General features: G+C 40.9%; 1 protein-coding gene across 31 annotated transcripts in view; it reads right to left on the bottom strand.

Annotated features, from left to right (window-relative positions):
- The window catches only part of ZBTB20 (zinc finger and BTB domain containing 20), an 838376-nt gene that overhangs the window by 99355 nt on the left and 720626 nt on the right, over window positions 1–18395 (bottom strand). The window contains exon 1 of one of the 31 annotated variants that reach the window (XM_040224356.1): window positions 7040–16649. The exons of 29 other annotated variants lie outside the window; for them this stretch is intronic. The gene's annotated coding sequence lies outside the window, so the exon portion shown is untranslated. Of the gene's footprint in view, window positions 1–7039; window positions 16650–18395 lie in introns of those variants that run through there. One more of the 31 variants, XM_040224269.1, reaches the window with a different exon arrangement.

Here is an 18395-nt window from a genome sequence, read left to right as displayed (position 1 = left end):
TCCCTTCATTTAGCCAATTAGTCTTTCCAGCTTCATGTAATGCACGCCAAGAAGAAGGAGAAATAGAAGTGCTGACGTTCACTGCTTTGAAAGTTGCTATTCTAATGCCAAAGCTGCCTCTTGAGCAATTTCCAGAATGTATTAACATGGGAGCAAAGCTCTATTCTGAAAGACATGGATCACATTATGCAGGAGAGCCCCCTTCAATCACACAGAGTCTCCTCCATCTCTCTCAAGATCTTTACAGTTGTAGTTAGCATGGACCCAAGTTTATGGTCCTTACTCAGGCAAAACCTAGGAGGTCTTCCTGAAGAAAAGGGGCCAATTTAAAAATATTTAACAAGCAAAGCACGACATGTTTTCTGGACCATAGCATTGGCCAAGTCTTTGCATGGCTGTACTGAAGAAAGCCAGTCAAGGTCCAAAGCAAACTAGCTTCTCAGTTTAGGTTAGAGTGTCATATTCTTCAGTTTCAGTCTTTTTTTTTTTTTTTTAACCAGCTAAGTCTAGGTTCAATTTTAATTATTTTAATCCAGTATGCAGCCCCTAGAATTTCCCCTCAATGTTAAGGATCAAGCTGAAAAGAGTTGATATTTTAAACAAAATATAAATATGCTTCTACACTTGCAAGACTTTTGTGCGTCTTGTGCCTGCTTACACATGATCCTGATACTTAGCAGGCAATCAGAAGTTGCTCTGAAATACTAAAAACTATTCATTCCCCTTACCTTATTCTGTTGACCATCCTGGCCATAGCTGATACAGTGATGGAGATTTCCACATCACCCTCTCCTTTTCTCTTATCAATGGATTTACACAAGTCAGTTTGTGTCAGTCTGGTCTCTACAAATTCAGCCTTTCTTTGCTTAATTCATGACATCCACAGGAAGTGACTGGACAGGTCCTTCATGGAGGCAGCACAACACATGGAAGGAGCACGTCGCTGGGATCAAACACCCTTATGACCTAGTTCTAGTTTGTCTACAAGTTAGCTTTGCTTACATGACCACTTCTCTCTCTGAGGCTTCCTTTTTCCCCACATACAGAATTTGAGCATTGGCTAAGACAGCACTGCAACATTCCTTCAATTTCTTGTTTCTCTAAAAAGGTTCTCAAAAATGACTTCTTAGTCCTTTCTTCTGACGTTTAAAATCTTGGCTCAGTTTTATCCCTTCAATTGTTACCTCAACATTCCTTTACTGTCTCCTAACTGGGTTGTCCCTTGAAAGTCATCATCTTAAGGTTCATAGTTATTTTCTTCTTATATTCATGCATTTGAGGGGTTGATGCACACATTCATCTTTTCCTATAATCTGCCTCTTTTAGTTATGGTGAATTAAGTTAATTAGTCAACACTCCAGAATACCTTTATTCTGAGGGCTAGCACCTCAAATTCCCTACAGAGCATTCTCTCTTTCCTTTTAAATCATTCTGCTATTCAAATGCTACAAAACCACAGTCCATGACACCATCCAAACCCCCAAACTTCTGCTGAACTTTCTGTAATAAAATATTTTGCTTCCATGTCCATCAACAAGAGAGTGGATAAAGAAGATGTGATACATATATCCAATGGAAGATTACTCAGCCATAAAAAAGAGCAAAACAATACCATTTGCAGCAACATGGATGAACCTAGAGATGGTCATACTGAGTGAAGTAAGTCAGATAAAGACAGACAAATATCATATGATATCACTTACATATATAATCTTAAAGAAACAGTACAAATGAACCTATTTACAAAAGAGAAGTTGAGTCACAGACATAGAAACAAACTTGTGGTTACCAAGGGGGGAAGGGGAGGAGGGATAAATTGGGAGATGGGATTGACTTACACACTATATATATAGGATAGATAAGTAATAAGAACCTACTGAATAGCACAGGGAACTCTATTTAATTCTCTGTAATTATCTATGTGGGAATAGAATCTGAAAAAGAGTGGAAATATGTGTATATGTAGCTGACTTACTTTGCTATGCAGCAGGAACTAACACCGCATTGTAAAGCAACTATACGCCAACGAAAAAACTAATTAGAAAACCAACCAAATAAATCTGAAAAACAAACAAAAGTCAATATGTATGTAAGAATATAAACAATTTCTTAAAATGATCTTAACTCAAACATACATTTTTTACTATTATCCTCGGCTATCTCTTGATCAGGCTTCCCTGGAAGCTCAGCTGGTAAAGAATTCACCTGCAATTCAGGAGACCCCAGTTCAATTTCTGGGTCGGGAAGATCCCCTGGAGAAGGGATAGGCTACCCACTCCAGTATTCTTGCCTGGAGAATTCCCAGGGACAGAGGAGCCTGGCAGGCTAAGGTCCATGAGGTTAACAAAGAGTTGGACATGACTGAGCAGCTAAGCAGAGCATAGCACACTCTTGATCACACTATACGTAGGATATGAAAATTGCCTCCTCACTCCAAACATCTTCTCAATGGTTTGATTGTCATAGTTCCCTTTTTAGTCCTCCAGAAGATTTCTACCCTACTTCAGATCAGTTATGAATTCCCGACTATCAGCACTGAAAGCCTTTTATAGGTTTGCTCATTTAATCTCTCAGAAAATGGTGCCATGAAGGTCCCCCTATATCCACTAAGGACATCTCCTTTGCCTTTTGGCTTTTTCCCATTGAGAGCCGTTCCTTTATGTGGAAAAGTCCATCTCTGAATCTTTCCCACACAAGCCTGTGTCTGTGGAATAATTTCTTAGCACTGAAGAACATCTCTCCTTCCTTCAAATGATTACTTAAAGGCTGCTTCTGCTAGAGAGACTTTCAAGATTGCTGTCAACCAGTGGCCAATCCTCTTAAACAAGGTAAAAACCACTGCATCCGCTTTACTACACTTTAAAAGATTTATTGTACTTTAAATGTATTTTATGGGACTTCCCTGGTGATTCAGTGGCTAAGACTCCGTGCTCTCAATGCAGGGGGTCCAGGTTCGATCCCTGCTTAGGGAAATAAATCCCACATGCCAAAACTAAGAGTTCACATGCCAGTGCTAAAGATCTTGCATGATGTAATTAAGACCTGCTCCAGCCAAATAAATAAATAAATATTAAAAAATAAATGTATGTTATAATTGCTTATAAATTCCACTGATGGTAGGAAAAAATATAGTGGGTACTCACCCAGTACAGTTTGATTAATTTGTTGCATTGCAACTATAGGTCTTAATTTTAAATGGTATATATATATATGTATATATATATACACACACATATACACACACACACACATACACACGGTCCTGTTTTGTTACTTTAAGACATATAAAGCTACTTAAGTCTCCTGAGTTTGGGGAACTGTCAACTGTTATGCATGTGGTAGGCATCAATAAACACTTGTTGAATTGGATTGAAGAGGAATCATCTTAAACATCTTAAACAGTTTACTCTTGGAGGAGGGAGTAATCAGAAGAAGACTATTAACATAAATATTCTATAACAGCACCTAAGCGTAATAAAAATAATACTCAAATGAGAGTTACTCAAATTTCTCTCATCCTCTTGATTATTTAATATTATATTGATAAAAATATATTTTTAAAAAGAGCTTTGATTTTAAAACACTAAATTTACACACCAAGAATTAGACACTAGAAAAATCTCATAGTCTGATTTATTATCTGTCTTGAGAACATCAGCAGGAATACACCAAAGAAATATGTCCCTCACGGGATCAACTATATAAAAAGACAGAACACATCATCAGCACAAAAATCATTATCCATCTAATTTCTCCCATTCTGGATGGCTCCGGTGAGCCCCTCCATCATTACTGACTAGGGTTAAGATAGACCTTAATGGATTAATTAAGCCAAAGTGGGACTGCACTGCAGACCAAAGAGAAGGAGATCCTGATACAGGGCAGGCAACAACCCTGTTCTTTTACTCAGATGAGTGAGACTTGGCTCTTCCCAAGTGCTGTTCATTTGTACTGCAAAGGAGTTGTCTAAAAATAAGACTTGGTGCCTATTGTCTCGGCCTTCCCCTTAGCATTCATAAAAATCGAATACTTGGGTGCTAATCAAAAATTATCAGGTAAGAAATTAAATGTTAAGACTCTTTTGCTTCAGGAAGGTGGGAGGATCTGAAAGAGAGGTCAAGTGACAGAGACAGTGTGCTCACTTAGGTCAGGAAGGCCAGGTGTGGGGGAGGCTATTGTTGGAGCACTAGTGAGATTCTGAGTGCTGGCCAGAACACAGAAAACTCTCAAAGAGCTGAAAGGAAGAAACGCCCACCACTAAGTCACCATGTGTGCGTGTTAGTCACTCAGTCGTGTCCGAGTCTTTGTGACCCCATGGACTGTAGCCCGCCAGGCTCTTCTGTTCATGGAATTCTCCAGGCAAGAATACTGGAGTGGGTTGCTGTGCCCTCCTCCAGGGGATTTTCCTGACCCAGGGATTGAACCCAGGACTCCTGCATTGCAGGCCGACTCTTTACCATCTGAGCCACCAGGGAAGCCTCAAAGTCACAGGGACACACCTAAAGGCAGCTGTCAGTAATGGAAACCCTGAGAATTGCTCATTTAAAGAGGGTTTTGAAATTCAAATGTGAAAGGAGAAGATGTTAATCCAAAGGCACAATTTAGGGTCTTTTTCTGCTCATAAAAGGAAGAGGAAAAAACCAAAAACCAAAAAACAACCCAGTAGTACTGTACCACACTGGCAGTTTACTCTTTCATGAACAAAATCAGCACATTAATGACATGAACACCTACTTTCCTGATGGAGACAATCACACAGCATTAAATATGCTGGTATTAAAAGAGGAAAATAACACCAGGAACACATCACTCTGGAAGTGGTGAGGCTGACTAGGGCAGACTGTCACTAATATCAAGCATATCCTGAGAGTCTAGAAAAGCATCTATGAAGCCATAATGAGCTGGCAGGCCTCTTTTCCACCAAAGAGGAAGTGTCCTTAAGGATTCCAGAAGTGGCGATCTGGGCAGCTTTCAGTTTCTTTTTTGAAATAACAGGAGCAAGGCAGGCTCCTCTGGGGGTCAGGCTGGCCCCACCATGTTGAATGTCTGTGTCTAAATGATAAGTAATTGAAGTGAAAAGACACCAGTTTCAATAGCTGCTCTGAATTTTAAAAGCAAGTACAAATTCCCAGCCCCTTAGTAGATTTCATTTGTGATTCCTGCATTAGGGGAAAAATTGGCACAAAGTTCAAACAATAATAGTATAGTTCTCAAAAACACGCCATTTCTTACTGAAGAGAAAAAAAAAAGAATTATGGAGTTGAAAAGTTTTCCTACCTCAGTGATTATTTAATCTAGTCATTTTGTAAATGAGGAGACTGAGGACTGGCTAGTGATCACAGAGTTAATTATACAGCTGGCAACTTTATCAGTAATGAATCTATAAATAGATTCAGGGCTATCAGTGACCCAATGGAACTGGGTCCCTCAAAGTCTTTCATTCAAACAATCATATAAATAAATCAATATATATACATACACATATATAAGTATATACACAGAGGGAGAGATGTATTGATACAGGTATTTATATATAAAATATATTGCTGGACAGTAAAAACAGGATCCTGTGTCACTATCATGGTCCAGAAGTCACTGGATAAATTTGTTTACTCAACATTTACTGAGCTCCAACCTATGTGTATTAGGAAAGTAAAAAAGGGTATGATTAGATATAGTTTGTGTTATTGCAAAGAATTTTACATCTGCAACACAATCACATAGAATAACCGAGTAGTCATACTTGTTCCCATTGGATGAATATAAAACCTAATCATTAGGTTTGAATCAAGAGAGGAAGAACCATGTATTAGAGACTGGAAAGAATTTGGAATTTTTCTAGTACTCCAAATCTAAAGGTCAAGCCATTGATTTCAGCTGTTCTATACATTTGGACATGCTTTCCCTTCAGAATCTACTCCAAATTCACTGCCCTAAGTAGCTCAGAAACAGGGCTCTTGAGGCCTGGCTGCTCCGCTCCTGCCCGTCTCTGAGAGGGTATTTAGGTCAAGGATGAGGGTGGAGCTGGGGATGAAGCAGCAAAGAACCTGGCTGAGTCCTGAGTCTATTAGCTCCAACACACTACCTAATCTCCTAGTCATTTTGCTTACAGTTATATCTTAGTATACAACACAGCAGAATGATTTCCTATGTGGTGAACAAAAATCGAGAGGCTAAAACCTAATTAATATGATTGGTTCAAGTAATCTGGATATGGAGAAAAATCACTAATAGTAAGCTTAAGACCAAAGAAGTGATCAGATCACCCAGGCATTTCTCTTAAAAAGAAGAGAGGAGAGAAATAATACATGTAAGTGTCTACCATGTTTCAGACACTATGTTAGGGGGTTTACATATATTATCTCACTTAATGCTGATAGAAACCTTCCAGAATAGAAGTTACCATCCATTGTTCTTCAGGTAAAGAAACTGAGGTACAGCAAGACAGTGGTTTAACCAGCCTCAAAAAGTAGAAAGTGCTTTATGACACTCCTATAAGTTTGTCCAGCTACAAAACTTGTATTCTGTGCCAAAGTTTGCCAAGCAGGGAACCCAGAGGTGAAACAACCTGAACTGCCATCAGAAAATATTTTTAGTGACTGCTATACACTGCTAAAATTGTGTGCAGACATTTATACAAATACATACACACATTTACTACCACCTTGACATTTAAATATGCTAGCATGAACAAATTGACTTTGGACCCACCAAAAAAGAATATTACATGTAGACAATTCAAATGACTCATGTATAGAAGGACATTCTTTTCCAGCTATAGAAGACAGTCTACCTGACCCTGCAAAGCTTTTGTGAAACTAGTGCTTAAAACAAACAAACAAACACAAATCTTCAAACTCTTTCAGTATTAGAAAAACATGCACAATTACCACAAAAATCTAGCACAATCAGTTCTCCAATAATTGCCAATGATAGGGATTTTTTTTTTCCTCGAAAAAAATTTAAAGGTGAGCACATAGTTTGTGCATAAAGGCTTCCTTTTCAATCCAGGGTTGACATTATCACTGCCTCTGCTTACCTTGTCTTCGTCAAGTGTGGGAAGGGAAAAAGGTTTGAGTTTTTCTTCCACATATGAAGGCTTAGCTGTGGGGAGAGGTTGTTTAAATAAAAACACCGAGTTTCTTTCCTAGTGGTAGGCTGAGGCATCAGGAGATTCTCCTCCCCCCTTGTGCTCCACCATTCACACACACACACACACACACACACACACACACACACACACTCCAGTTCAAGCTTGAGGGGTAGAAAAAGAAAGAGGGGGCAAGAAAAGTAGGGAGGGAAAAGAGGGAGGGGTAGGGAGAGTTGCTAAGGAAGTAGTGCCGAGCTCCAGAGTGCTCCAGAAAGTGAAAGTATGCGAAGAGCCCTCAGCTCCTGGCTGTCCAGGGACAGCTCTTGCAGAGCATCAGCTGCAGAACTCAAGCTTTCTGTGGCCAGGACGGCGCTGAAAGAAGGAAGACGTTGGGCAGGGGCTGGAGAGTAATACTGTAGAGCTTTCCAGCCCTCCCACCCCACACTGTAAACAAATTTATCCTCGAAATACTGTAACTTCCCAGGGTATATCCGAATGCAAGGAAGAGGTGCAACTAAGATGAAATGTGATGTGAGAATCTTTTTATTATTTACTATGTCATGATTACTTATTTAAATTATTATTTATCGACCACAATCTCGCATTGCCACTTGATAATCATGATTGACAGCATGTCATTTTAATTACTTTGTGAAAGAAATATAAAAGGAGGCACTGAGGTAGACAGGGATTGTCCATAATAAGGACACATGACCAATATCCCCAAATCAACAGCAAAAGTGTTGATGGCATGGTCCTGAAGTCATAGGGGTTTGTCTGCTTCTTCCACTGTCAGAACCAAAGGTGAAATTTAAGGTGTGATAGGCCCTCAATACGTGGTAATGATGGCTACTGCTGTTAGTCTTTTTTGAATAAAATTCACAGTTGGGATTCCAAAGATTCTCTCATGCTGGAACCTGCGTTCACATTAGCTTTTCTGGGGTGTCGTTACACACAGGGGAGGGGAAGGGTGGAAAAGAAAGCATCCTCGTCTACCACCTTGACGGGGTGAGGTGAAGGCCACGGAGAATAACGGAGGTGTAGTCGGCTGTCTCTGGACAGACAGCAGTGTGGGGCGGGGTGGAGGGGGGGAATCCACACACTTGTAGTTTGCTAATGTAAAAGTCCCAGTGGAAACATTAGCACTCAAAGACATTAATGTGGATTTGGGACACTCCCTGAAGGATTTTGATTCCATTAGAAAAAAAAAAAAAAAAAGACAGTGACAGATATAATCCTGCTTTGATATGTTTAATGCCATTTAAAGAGAAACTGCACCCATTTACCTCAGGCTGGGACACTGTGAGTTCAAAAAGTGAAATATCAGTTCTCAGTGCAAAGAAAAAGCCTGGAAAATATTATGTGAAAATTAATTTGGCATGCTTCTTTGAAATTTTAGATTTCTGGGATGAGCAAATGGGTACAGTTTTCTTTTAACTGTTTTTGAACACCATGTGTTGAGAAGAAAACAACAGAATGGCAATTGCTCATCCAAAATGCTAACTTGTGGCATGGCACAGTTGAGATGGCCTGCCACAGCCAAAAAGCAGGTGTGTGCTATGCCTCTCCCTTCAGTAGCATGCACGCCACATGTCCCTGCATTCGGCAACCTCTTGCAGTTGCTTTTGGAACCTTTCTGCGGGGGGACAGTAAACATGACTCAACAGAACGTCTAGCCTGGGACGGCTCCCCTGGCTTTCTGCGAGACAGACTCGCTGAGAAAGAACGGAGGCAAAACTGGAATAATGTATCCAATTTGGAAATCTTCGACCTAGCATGGAAGTGACTGGTTTCAGATCATTTTGTGTGGCTGAGGTGGAGGATCAAATCAGGTTGGAGAGTAATGGTGATGCTTTTGCATGGTTGGACAGGCTCTAAGCGATCGGCTGTCTCATTTGGGCAGAGGACGCAGTGAATGCACCTAATAGGTCACATGCCCCTAATGTAAAAGCTTAGCGTAATAAACCCTTCACGCCTCAGGTCCATGCAGAAGCTCAACACACATGATGTTCACAATCATTTGGTGTGCCGGGGTGCCAAATCTTCCTCAATCTGACGTTATGAATCTGATATTACATTTGTTCCAGAAATTAAAATGCTTTTATAGAGACTAGGTCTCATTCAACTATTTAACATTCCTATGAGGAAGAGGAGGAGACAGTGGAAAAAAAAAAAAAGATTTTTCTTCTGCCCTGTAAGAGGCCTGATAAAGAAACCAAATTAAAACTCATGACCATTTTTTAAGCTTTAGCCAGGTACTGTATGGAATGAAGTCTCAAGATACCTGTGTTGCAAGTGTTGACAAGGTCTGAAATAAAGGTGTAGATGGGGGATCAAAATAAGCATTTCAATGTAAAGAAATGGGAAATTATTGCTTTATTCTATGATTTTAATTGATAAATCAAGAATCATTTATTAAAAACCTACTGTGTGAAAATGCTGTTAGTGAAGAGGAGGGAAGAATGAAACCTATAAATACTAAGTTGGGGGAAAATCCTAGAGCTTTACAGATATAACTGAATGATAAACTCTGTAAGCTGCCTTCTGGGTTGGCATTTATGGAGTTTAGAAATGCTAGTTTGTTGCCAAATACTTATATGCTACTGTTGATTTCATTCATTAAAATTATATTATTCACTATGTACCTTTTATTTCTGGTGGTACATTCTAGGTGTTGAAGGAGATACAAATTGTGTATAAATACAGTCTCTGTATTTATGAGCTTACTGTGCAGTGATAGGAGGAATGAGACACACATAAACATACTCTGGTATAGGATAGTATGTAATCAGTGCCAAATAAGACATATAAATAAGTGCTTTAACAGTTCAGAAGAAGCAAGACCTCTTGGCTATGGAACAGCCCTTTCATAGATTACTAAAGTTGCTCAAAGCACAAAAAGGAAGGGATTGGAACCAAACTTTAAGGCAACAGCCATCAGTACACAGAGGGGAGGGATATGCACCCTCTATCAAAGCACCTCTCACACTGAGTTTTCCTGTAATCAGTGTTGACCAAGAACTTGCATGGCTGAAAGAGGAATCAATACGGATGTTAGGCCAGGTTCTGCATTAGCCCTAGATATTCAGGTGATTACTAATTCACTGTTCAAAGTTGGCATTACAAAGACATCATATTTTTTCCCCATAGAATTATGAAAAATTCTGTCTTTTATCCACATTAGAGTAATGGGAGGTACAATTCAGGGCTCTTCCTTGCAAATGAGGAAAACACTTTGCCCATGCAGAATGCCATTGGTACAGAAATCACAATGTTTTTCAGAACAGCAGCAAATGAAATTCTTCACCTCACCTTAGGTGGGTGAGTCAGAATCCATGCTCCCTAGAAACAATGATAATGGAGTTGGGGTGTGGCAGCTATGCTGGGATCACACAAGAAGGCAGGTTACCATTCAGCAGGAAACAGCATTTGAGTATCCTGACTTCTAGGTCTGGGTTCTATCTATAGAATCGCCTTCTTTTTCAATATTTTTTTCCTCTTGGACACTCTAGCCCTTTACATCACGAATAGTGGCTTTCTGTAGTTGGTCTCTCTCTCTCTCTCTCTGTGTCTTTTTAAGAGGAAGGATGGCTTTACTGATGTGCCTTTTGTAAAGAATTCAAGGTTGTCTGGATCTTCAAAGAATGCAATTGAAAAAAAAAAAACTGTTTCTTTGATTCAAAGGTGCTTACATTTGGGCAGAGTTTTCTTTTTCCATCCTCAGATACAGTATTTGAGACAATCTGCCCACAATGGAAAGCTTTTAGAGCTTCAAAAGTGTAGGCGAACCAAATCAGAATTAATCTCTGTGAAAACGGAGACTCGGGCACATGGAGAAAGTTTAGAAAAAAAAGAAATCTGGGCAGGAGGCAGTCCCACAGAAAGATGCCTGACATCTCTCCTAATTTAAGATGAGAACAGGTGAAGAAGGGCCATGGAAACTTCTAGCTGCCATGTGATCTGCTGTCTTGATTCTATTCATTTTCTTTGAGTCTATGTTATCAAGGGGTCTAGTTGATTTGCTTAAGATGTGTCTTGTGGTCTTACTGTAGGAACCCAGAGAAGGCTGATGAAGGGAAGTCTAGGTTAACTGGGGCTAAGGTGAAGTGGCCAATAGCTATTCACTCAGAAAGGACTGACCAGACCAGTCTGCAGGGTATCTATAGCAGTGCTACATTTTATTATCATATTAAAAGCCATGTATTTTATTGGGAAAAAAACCCTGCAAACCACAGAGGCAAAAAGGGTAGATGATTATAACGATCATCTTTGAATACTTGGTGTATGCTCATCAGTTTTTATTCCTATGTGGATTTCTCTACGTATGTCATCTCATTTGATCCTCGTGCTAACTATAAGAGGTTGATATTTTGCCCATTTTCTTAGTGAGGAGCCTAAGGTTCAGAGAAGTTAGGTGAGCATCCTCTGGTCACACAGCTAGCAGAGGCTAAGCTGGGATTCCAATCTGAGTGGTTGAACTCTTTTCTGTGCCTTGTGCTTTTCATGGCATGAAATCAGTGTTGGGGGAACTCTGCCCAGCATCTCTGGTTAGCAGAGTGAATTGCTTTTATCATTTGCCAACATGTCATAGAAAAAACCCAAAACAAAACAAAAAAAAATTAAAACTCCTGGCTCTAGGAGATTTCCTATCAACCACCTGAAGTTTGGCTTAGTTACATATTATTTGAATATTTGACAATCTTATAAAAAGTCTAACAAGAATAAAGAATTTTTCATTTAGGCTAGATTCTATGTTAGTTAAAAATCTCCTATTCCTACATAACAATGTGCCTGGGGGACTCTCTCACTGCCAAAAACATATCTGAAAATGCTGAAAAGTCAGAATTTGGGGCTTATATACTGACTAATATTACCAGCTGTGAGTCGGCTTGAACATCAGTAATATGATATTTCCCGCTACAATTTGATTTGGTTAAAATGTGTTTGAAGTTCACCCTTCTATTAACTAGAATTACCACCTCCTGAAACTGGAGGGCCCCTGAGAGCAGGCTGCTAGTGCAATCCAACCTCCCACCTGCCATCAGTGCATTTCCTGGCAACAAATACTATTAAATTGATAACTACAGAAATAGGTCAAAATGTCTTTTCAATAGTTGCTAATGTTCCCCTAATGTTCCATCTCCTCCCTTTGATTCTCCTGCTAACATTTTCTCTAACATCACAGGAACAACAACTAGTCAAGAGAAATGCTAGAAGATGGAGAAGCTGGCAGCTGTGGATAGAGGAGGTCTTAGGAGTTCCCCCAGTTCTCAGATAGAAAAGCTAAACTTCCCTAGGGGCCAGGGGCCCCAGACTCAGCTCTGCCGCTCAGTTGACCTGGAAAAAAAAAAGCCATGTCCCATATGAGCCTTCATACCCTCCTATGCAAAAGAGGAAAACTCAAGATGACTGATTATTCAAATTTGCAAAATGCTCAGAGTTCACAGGCGATAAGAGCCTTGACCAATCTCAAAGCAGTGGGGTTTTAAACTTATGCACACTACGTTCATAACTATACCTGTTAGAGCCTTGGCTCTCTGAGGTAGAAACTTACTTTTATATAAAGAAATGACATCACAGCATGTTTTTGTGACAGAGACCCTCTGCGGTCATCCCAGGTTTGATTATTCACTATGTAAACCTACATTTTATCACCCCTTCTTCTCTCCCAGGAAGAAAGTTGGCTTCTCTGAGGTTGTATCACGTATGTGACCAAAGATAAAGAGGTGGAGGGGTGGGCACAGCTGTATCAGGGCACAACTGACTCTAGGCAGATAGTCTGGCTCCAAAGAGAGGCCACCTTCCTGGGGCCAGGAGCACAAGGCCCCTTGTTAATGAGGTACAGTTCAATTTCCAGCACTTCTTCTGTGAGGCTAATGTATCTTAGGGTGGCTGAACCCCTCATGCCCGGGTGCTCGGATGGCTTCAATCCCCAGAGAGTTATCTCAGTGTAAAGTAGTTTTGAATTGGAGCTGGGGGTGGGGGGGGGTTGCAGGGAGAGGGATAATTCTGGAACAGGGAGGTTGAAGGAAAAAAATCAGATAAACACAAGGACCCTGGGTCTCCAAGGCAGAGGAGAGGAAAAAGGGGGCGGCCATGAGCGAAAAGTACTCAATCTGTTTAGTATTTTCTGCTCAGGGCCCGGTCCAGAGCTAGTGAACCACTGAAAAATCTCTTGAGAGACCCTATGGTCTGTGAGTCGCGGTTTTCAGCTTTCCTCTGTGCCACAGTTGTGTCGCCACTAGACAGGTCAGCTGATTTGAAAACTTGCAAACTTCAGCCTACCTGGTTCAGGCAAATCAAGGTTATTCTCATTGCCTGTAATTTAAATTTATAGAGACTGCACAGTCTGCCACTTCTCCACCAGATTGCTTCTGCCTGCCTTCCTTTCATGAGGGAGGGAGAGCAGAGGTGTGGAAGAGAGCACACCAGGAGAGGAGGCAGGAAGGGTAGAAAGGGCTCACTTTCCTGGGTTTCTGATGTGAGTGAGGCTTTGTGTCAGGTAAGCCTCTCTCCGGGTTGTCTCCAGCAGTCCAGGAGACACTGTTAGTGTTAGGAAGTGTTTTACAGGTTCAGGGAGGCTAACTAGCTTAAGGTGGTCAGTCAGGCTCCTTTTCCCCGCTCCTAGTTCCTCTGGCATATTTCCTCCTCCTCCTGGTAACGGGTCTTCCCAGGTGGCACTAGTTGTAAGGAATCTGCCTGTCAGTGCAGGAGACAGAAGAGACACACGTTCGATTCTGGGGTCGGCAAGATCCCCTGGAGGAAAGCACGGCAGCCCACTCCAGTATTCTTGCCTGGAGAATCCCATGGACAGAGGAGCCTGGTGGGCTGCAGTCCATGGCTCACAAAGAGCTGGACCTGACTGAGGGGACTTAGCATGCCCATGCACCTGATGATGGGTGCTTAGAAACTGGTTTACAAACCAGTCATCTAGAATATATCTTTCAGGAATACTGAGGATGCCCTGAACCATCAAGGGCATATCTGGCTGGGAGTCAGGAGCTTTGTATTCTTCTGGTTAAGACCTAGTCCTACCAGGCTTCACTAAAGACACATGGAGACACTTGTATGGGATCTGGTCATGACCTTACATCCCTGTCATTCACATTCATCAAGGTGGTGGCAGGGGTGTGAAAGCACCAAATTCAACAGAATCATTCTCATTAGATGTTGTATGTAGATTAAAGAGAGGAATTCCCTCCTCCTAATGCAAGGAGATCCAACCAGTCCATTCTGAAGGAGATCAGCCCTGGGATTTCTTTGGAAGGAATGATGCTAAAGCTGAAACTCCAGTACTTTGGCCACCTCATGCGAAGAGTTGACTCATTAGAAAAGACCCTGATGCTGGGAGGGGTTGGGGGCAGTAGGAGAAGGGGACGACAGAGGATGAGATGGCTGGATGGCATCACTGACTTGATGGACGCAAGTCTGAGTGAACTCTGGGAGTTGGTGATGGACAGGGAGGCCTGGCGTGCTGCGATTCATGGGGTCGCAAAGAGTCAGACACGACTGAGCGACTGAACTGAACTGAACTGAATGCCAGTTTGGGTAAGAAAGAAGGAAAGATTGATAGGAGCTGAAAGCAGAAGGGGTCATGAGAAAGATGTGGGATACACAGCAGTACCCATGGTAGGAACTTAAGAGAGCCTGAAGGCAAGGCTAGAGCTGGCAGATGAAATTGTTTTTAGCTTCCATGGATGTGTTTGTTCACACAATGGATGGAAACTCCTAGTCTATGCTAGATGTCCTGTTTAAAATCTCCATTGAATCACTGAAGTCTATTTTAACTATTCAATAACAGGCAAATACTTCATTACCACAATTATTTCTCCCAAGTATCAATCTCTAGCAAAAATAATATTTGGCTGAGACCACTACAACATTTCTGATTATAACAAAAGACCATCTGGATGATAACCAGCTTGAGGTGTTTGCAGGAAAGAAGGAGAGATGGGTTCTTCTGAAACATAATGTACAGATAGAAATCTTCAGAGTTGAATGCAGGAATTAGCTTTTGAGAAATTGAGAAAGGGGTTCATTTTCAGTAGAAGAGGATATGCGACTGATACCTTCAGTTGGCATGCTAGGAAAAGATAAATTCCAGGCAGGATCGGCTATATAATCTGTGAGGCACAAGGTAACGTGAAAATGCAGGATCCCTTATTAAAAATCATTACGAATTTCAAGACTATAACAATAGCAGTGCATTAAACCACACCGAGGGCCCTTCTGAGTGCAGGGCTTGGTGTGACTGCACAGGTTGTACAGACAGGAAGGTGGTCTTAATTCTAGCTGTATTGTTTTCACCAAGGCATTCTAGTCCCACTGTCACCAAGGACTAAAGTAAGGAAGATGCAGCCCCACTCTCAAAACTCTCAGTTCACCCTGTCTTCTTAGGGGACAGACGCAACTGAATTCTGCAGGGAGGATCAGAATTGTCTGCCAACATGTTTGATAGATTGCAGTTGTGCTGGCTTCTGCTCCATTTGTTACAGCCACTAATCCCCACTTCTGTTATAACCTAAGGATGCCCAGGATATCAATGACTGGGAACTGAAACGTAAAAACACAAATCTCCCTGGAAAAATGAAAAACAAGCAAAAATAATGAAAAAGAAGTTGAGTTTCCTGGATATAAGTCCAACCCCTGATTTCTTTCTGGCCTTACCTTGAGCAGGTCTTGGGCATGTGCATACAGGCTCAGAAAACAGGTGAATTACCACAATAAGTCTTTTCAGTTAGGAAAAAATAGAGGAAACAGGAGAACCTGGTCTTAGCCCAGTATAAACTCGCTGGGTTCACTAACTGTGTACTTGTTCTCTCTTTCTGTCTGTCTGTCTCATTATGCTAAGTTGAAGCTATGACTTCACTCTCCGTGGAAGCTAAGTTTCTCTTTCCTGGATGCTTGGAATGGGCCAGAGAAAAGCTATTAGAGGGTAATGGTCATGTCTAAAAAATCACATTTATTTATCTTCACCTGCCCTCCTCACGTCATTATCATTCCACTGAGGTCTGTATATAGAAAGCAGAGATTAAATAGCCAAGATGAACATCAAAAGAATAACAGCAGTACCGAATAGATGAATGTGGCCTCTTTCCCAATGGCCTTAGGGGCTTTATATATACTGAGCCTGATTCTCACAGGGACAGACCAAGAGCCCGGGCAGATGCCTGGGATGTTTGTGTGGGCTGACGCTGACCCTCCCCTAACTATATATCCCTGTTCCATTTTCTAAAAAATGTGTCTAATATAGAGAACTAGTTCATGTCTTACAGCCAGAATTATACTTTGATACTAGACCTCGATTTAGGACTTTTCTTAAAAAAAGATATCTTTTGTTTTGCTTAACAGGTTTGTACTGCCTTGAGCAAGGCCACTAGGGTCCATAAGTAGATGGAAATGCATTTGACTCTCTCTAGTTACACTTAGTTTTCAAAATATCTTCCATTCCACAGAGATGATATAGGCTTGGTCATCATTTTGAAGTTTTGTAACAATTGGTAGGGCTTCCCTTGTGACTCAGTCGGTAAAGAATCTGCCTGCAATGCAGGAGACCTGGGTTTGACCTCTGGTTCGGGAAGATTCCCTGGAGAAGGGAATGGTGACCTGCTCCAGTATCCTTGCCCGGAGAATTCCATGGACAGAGGAGCCTGGAGGGCTATAGTCCATGGGTCGCAAGGAGTCGGACAAAACCGAGGCACTAACATTTTTAACAATTGGTAATTAGCAGAGGAGATCTTAAAAAATATAGTGATTGACCTTCACCACAGATGCATATATAAAATCCTGATTCATTTACTTTGAAATCATTCTCCCCTGCTGGAAATAGATAGCTATAATATATACATTTATATATGTGTGCACAATCAGCCTTAGCAATACCGCTGTGAAGGAGATGAGGATAGATGGTTTTCTATTTATTTGACAAATACACTATTACATAGACAGGTTAAGTGATTTGTCCTATAAGGAAGGGTGGAGATTAAAAAAAAGAAAAACCAACAAAACCTGTCACATCTGTCCTCAGGTTATACCACTCTGGAATTGTGTAGCCATTATTGCTTTTGAGCAACTTGATCTAAATGTTTGGCAAGGCAGCTTTCCTGAAAAAAGATCTTACACTTCTTTCTTTTCCACTGGTACTTTCTTTCTGCCTCTTTCTTCCTCCCCTCTGAGATCATTATAAACTATTGGTAAATGTGGCCGCTGTAAGTTTATGTTTGCTCTTCATGAGTTCAGATGGATTTTAGCTCTTCAGAAAGCATAAGAAAAAAAAATCATCTCTGAAAGGTAATAATGATAAATAATGCTGAAACAGTGGGTTTGAGTTAATGTCAGTTGATATGGGTACAAGTGAGGTCTTGGACTCACCATTCATAAGAGCTAGTCTACTGGTTCTGAGTTGACTTAAGAAGAAGCAAAGGCTTCTCTGAGGCAGAACACACTTGTCAATTCTCTGCTGTCCTCCTGGGACTTCAGACATGGGCCAAACCTTTCTGCTGCACCTTTCTCTGAAGTGCTGCAACTTGGAGCTGTCCTCTGTTCTACACTAGGGCTATATCCTCTAAGTTCTTGACCTCAGATAGTCCTTCTCTATTTTGGTACATATTTGCATGATGTTCATGGTGCTATATTTGATTTAAAATATTGGTCTGACTTATTTGGCCAAGGAAAGACTGTTTTGCTATCACTGTAATTCTTTATTATCTATTTTGCTAATTATTTATGTGACTAAAAAATATCCTCAACTTCTTGCCTCTTTTCATGCTTCTGGTTAATGTTTCACAATGTTATCTCACAAAATCCTTGGGAAATACAATTTAGTTTTACTAAGTCCTAAACAAAACACAATTGTGAAAGAAAACTGATAGAGAACGATATAAAATAAAATTTGAAGGTAAGTGTGATGAGTTACTTAGTTCTGAAATATCTATCACTCTTAGTCCTTTATAATAGAATGCAATATTGCCAAGAAACTTGTTACCCATACTAATTGTTTTTTTAATGAAGGGACAAAATGATGTTTCTTTTCTGATGATAAGAACTGCAAGCCCAGCAGTGTAACAGCACCCGAGTGGCATCTGAGATGTGAAACTGGCTTCAGTGATTTCTCTTAATGGAGACTGCTCAGTCAAGACCTTCCAGCAAGCTGCTGCTGTTTAGGACCCAGACTCCACAAGGAACGTCCTGGTTCCCTACAGAACCTGGGCTGGCTGTCATCCCATCCTGTATCCAGTCTGCAGTTGCCATTCAGTCATGTAGAGCGTGCGTCTGGGGACGACCCACAGTGGAATAGGAAAGGCTA

This window comes from Oryx dammah, unplaced genomic scaffold (assembly GCF_014754425.2).
Source record: "Oryx dammah isolate SB20612 unplaced genomic scaffold, SCBI_Odam_1.1 HiC_scaffold_2, whole genome shotgun sequence".
In the NCBI taxonomy this organism is placed as follows: domain Eukaryota; kingdom Metazoa; phylum Chordata; class Mammalia; order Artiodactyla; family Bovidae; genus Oryx; species Oryx dammah.
Note: the sequence above shows the minus strand (reverse complement) of the source record. Positions and strands in the feature narration are given on the sequence as shown.